The following is a 5135-nucleotide window of genomic DNA, read 5'->3' on the forward strand; positions in this document are numbered from 1 at the left end:
AAGCTGTTTTTCATCGTAAAAAAAATCACAGTTGTACATTAACTACCCCTTTTTAAGACAATATGAGTGCGATGCAAAAAATTTTCAATTTAATTTGTTAAAAAAAATATAGTTTGCAAAAAACTCCGAAAAATGACCAGTTTTACTTAAAAATTCATAACTTTTTCAATTTTGTGAATTGGACGCTCAAATTCCAGCAGCATTCTGTGGGAACATAATGCTTTATATAAAAAAATATTGTGATAGTGCCCGCTGAATAAAAGGTATTTATTTTGAAGAATGAATATCAGAATTTCAGTCATTTTTCAAAAGTGAATTTTTTTCATTACAAACCTCATTTAATACTGAAAATTCACAAAAATAAATCGAGGAATGAAGAAAAATAGTCAAGTTAAACGAAAAACATACTTTATTACAACTTGGCCGATGAAAATATTATTGATTACATGCTCGAACACGTTTTACAAAACATCAAACGGTGAACTTCGCAAATGGGGCGCTGACAACTTACGCAACCCTCATTTGTTTTTCTATCGGTTTTTCGCGAGCAGTCTGCACATCTCAGTCTTTTCGGAAATTTCACTCGTTCATATCCTCCTTCTTTGTGAACGTCGAGGCCCAGAATCCCGGCAATGCCGACTTTCAAGTCACGGCGCAAACTGACCGTGTCGTACTTTTTCAGTAGATACGGTCTGATCAGGTACGATGAAAGTTTCTCAAGGTAACTAATCGCAGTACAATTGTCATTGGAATGATCAACTTTGAGTTTGCACTTCAAGAGAATGCGAGAGTTCACCGCAGCCTGGTCAAGCATGCCGTAACAAATTCTCATTGGCCAGCGATTCGTCCTTCTCGTCACCGTATACGAATGGCATAGCTGGTCAAAAGTGTTGGTTCCTCCTTTTGTTTCATTATAGTGATGAATAATTTTAGGCTTACTATCTGTAACTTCTGTTGTGTGCATATATGAAGAAAGTAGCAATACGATTTTATTTTTCTTTGGTGTAAAGCTGACCAGCGTAAGATTATCTGCATGGCAGAACTTGGACTAACCAGATATAGGTTGTCATCGAACCATCGCCGAGCATCCCCTACAAGATGCTGCTGGAAAATTGCAACTCGTTCAATCTTCTCGGATACCGGACTCATAGAAATGGATACTGATCCTGACCACGAACCATTGGGGATCTTCGTGGTCCAGGCCAACATAGTTACAAAGAAAGGGTCTGGGGCGGTTTCTTTCAGAATGGGTGTTTTGCCTCAACGCATTGTCCATGGTTTCGGCCATGTGACATATGAGGGCTTCAGGACTGAGAGCAGGGACTTGCGTCTCATGCTGAGTGTGCTCGAAGGTGAGCGTACGTTGTTGTGCAACAGGGATGGCTTGTGGGGTATGTGCTACGGGTTGTGGCCTCGAAGATATTAGGGGTTCGCGAAGCGAGTCCGAATACTTCTCTCGGTGACTCTGCCTTGACTGGTTGACGTGACAGGGTAGTGAGCCTGTCATCGTCGGAATACTCTCCGTCGTCACCGCTACCATCGGTCGTCGTTGTGAATAGATGCCACGAATCGATCGTTTGGTTAGCGGCGGAGTCGTATCCGTATGGATCCTCGCTTTCGAGGACGCGTGAAGGTCTGTATGGCCGTGGAGGCTGTATGTTGGCAGATAGTTGAGAAGGTATTCGAGCCCCATTGCATGATTAAATTGGAAAGGAAGGCGAATTTGTATATTGCGCCTCCCTTCGGACCTGATGGCCTCAGGCATGTCCGCTGTGTCGGGAGGACGTCTGGGGTTGTACAGGATGTTAGAAAATCCTGAAGATCGCTAGAAAGCTGGAGTACGACACTGCTCTATAATAATTAAACATGTCTTCCAAATCAGTAAATGTTTTTTCTTTCCTAAGAATGATATTATCAACTATAATATGAACTATAAAAATAATAAATTCATGTTTGTTTCACCTGCTTTATTTATTGATCTGGGAATACAAGTTGTAAAAAATTGAGTCAATATAGCACTAGTTAGTGTAGCATGTATTCCTAAATCTGCTGAATTAACCAATAATTTACCAACATTATTGTGATGTAATAAAGATGTTACAGTAGGAAAAGGATAACAAATTCTTGACGTTGTTATTAAGTCAGGTTCAAGTGCGTATTAGCTGGACAAGTATCTGTGTCTATATTCAATTTTTCTCTATACATTTGTATGACATTGTCTAATTCAGGGTAACTTTTATTACTGATTTTAGGTATATTATTACCTCTAACTCAAATCAATGTTCACCCTTAACTGCTGACATCTTAATTTCAATCACTTAAGGTGACATGGAGTCTGAGAGACTCCTATATTAAAAATGCAATTTTTCTGATTTATCGTAAAAATTAAATTTTGTGCAGATAAAATTAACAAGTTCAACTCTTTTCTAAACAATATCTATTCATAGAAAGCTTGAGAGAAATTTACAAAAATCTTAATTCCACATAGCCTCAAAGTCAAATTGTAACGTTATTTATTATTTGTCACCATGGACTACTAACTCTTGGGGATAATTGGTACAAAACCCCAAGCTAAGCTACAGTAGGGTGCAGTGAGATAACAAGGTCGTGGGGTGTAGTACACAGTTATTAAGGTGTTTCAAACGAAACTTATGTTATATTCATTGCACTGTTGCAGAACATATTCATCTATATGGGATGACAGATTATCTCGGATTAAGACTTTACGTCCATCTAGCCGTTTTGCATGGGGCAAAAATAATGTAAGGAACCAGTCCCGGAATGTTACAGTGTCAATCCAGCCAGATGCTGTTCTATTATATCGAGTGCCTGCTATACAACATGGTTTATTACACCAAGGGATTCCTACAGGACCCTGTACTTTCCATGTGTCATATAAATGTAAACTTTTGTGTATTACATATGGCGGCAACAAAGTCCCGTCGGCTACACCACAAACCATGATGGTTGTTGCGCTTTTTGAGTGGTTGCAAACCCTTTCTAGATATTTCACACCTCTTTTGTAAACACCCCATATTTTTCCAGGGTCGTCTGACACATTCGATTCATCGTAGTTAAATATGTTGCTTGGAGGCAAGTCTTGCAAGGTTTCTTCTAAATTCCTAAAATAATCTTCAACCGTTTTCTTTGAAACGGTAACTCGTGCTTGTTTGATCATAAGAATTTTTGTGGCGTTTTAAAACAGATAACGCCCAGTCCCCATTCTGCCTTGTTGCTCCAAGTAGCACCTTGCCATCATCCTAATATCAAACAAATTTAAAGGAAAACCCCACTCGGCGCATTTAGCAGCTGCTGCTAGAATTGATTCTTCTTCACGTTCAGAAAAAACTGACTGCCAGGTTTTCTGCCATGTTTTCCTTTGAATTTATTGTACAAAGTAGGATAAGGTACGTTGTACTTAGCTGCAGCGCCACGAATGCTAAGCGACTCATTGACAATTTCTGCAAGAGCTTCTTCAACTTTACTGCCTAGATAATTTCTATAAGCCCTGCATCCCACTTTCTTTTTATAATTACGCACCATTTCGAAATATGTAGCTTTCTGCAATAGAAAAAATAATTGGGGCTACTTTGATCACTTTAGGTGGGGCTAATTTGATCAAAACAAAACAGTCAAAGTTACCCCACCACACCGATCAAAGTTACCCCACGACACATATTGTGAATTTGCCCCCATATTGAAAAGCGAAATATTTTTGCAAAAGCCTATTTCTACTTATTAAGCATGAATAAACAATAATCTGAATTACTTACGACGGCAATGTTTCACATTCCAGCTCCAGGTATAGAGTTTTTTACCCTTCGAAAATGGTGCACTTTTTCCTCACCCACAAAGTTGAATGCTACCGCTTCGCCGTTTAACATAAACAGCCGCGTGCGTTTGAAATCTCTTTAGTGGTATCCCCACTTTAACACGTTGTGCGCGGCAAGTCAAAATAACACGAGTGTTAGTGTAAATTAAATTAATAAGATGGCGCCGAAGTTTCTATCAAAGTAGCCCCCGAATATGAAAGTAGCCCCTTTCCACGGTTCTAAGTTCCACAAAAAAATTAAAATGGTGGCATGTAAAGTCAAGTGATTATTTCAGGTCTCGGTTGCAACATGCAGAGCAACATTTCTTTGAACACTGTAAATCCTTTGTAAATCCATATAATGTATCACCTACTGGCCTCTGTCTTTGTGGAAGAAATTCAGCGGGTATTCCTGTTTTATTATTAGATTACACATATCTTCGGAGAAAAGTTGCTCAAAATAATTCAATGGATTATTGATATTTTGTATGTTGGGTCGAATTTTTGGAATACGTACAATGTTATATTGTGCAGTTTTTTTATTTTTCCCCGTAAAAATATTTTGTTTTGTATTCCGTTGGTTTCTATTTTCAAATATTTCTTCTTCTTCCGACACTACTTCCTGGTCAATCTCCGGTTCAATTTCTTGTTCTTCTGTTGGTCCGCTTTCTTCTATTTGTGTTTCATTTTCCTCATTTTCTTCCTGCTCGCTTTCTGTGTCATGGTCACTTGGTATGCATGTTTCCTCATCCTCAATATCGCTTACATCACTTCCTAGTTCATCATACCACGTCATACAAACTTCTTCAAAATTCTGGTCAAGCACATTAACGGATTTTCGCGAACTAGCCATAGTCAATATGCACTTATTATTTGTACTTTTCTAACTATATAATTACCGATAAGGTGACATGGGGTCTCTCAGACTTTGGATAACCCGTAACTCAAAAACCGAAAATAAGCAGATGCTGTCGCTTTCACACATTCAGCTAGACTGACTTTCAGAAAGGTACTGAACACGCGACACCCTCATGTGAACAGCTGTTTGAGTTACGTGTCAAAACAAGTTGCTCGGAGTCTCGCAGACATGTCAGCAGTTAAGGGTTAACATAAATTGTATGTCTTAGAATAATAATTCATGATTAATAATTGTAACATCTTTTGTTTTATCCACATAAACATCATATAGTTTTTTAATTAATGCTATTATTCTATTTGCATCAAAACCTTGATATGTAAAAATTTCTTTCCATTCGTTCAACATCTGCGTTGGAATGAGGCAATCATAAACTGGTTTTTGCAAGTATCAACAAATTTTCAAAAC

This window comes from Anoplophora glabripennis, unplaced genomic scaffold (assembly GCF_000390285.2).
Source record: "Anoplophora glabripennis isolate ALB-LARVAE unplaced genomic scaffold, Agla_2.0 scaffold421, whole genome shotgun sequence".
Lineage (NCBI taxonomy): Eukaryota > Metazoa > Arthropoda > Insecta > Coleoptera > Cerambycidae > Anoplophora > Anoplophora glabripennis.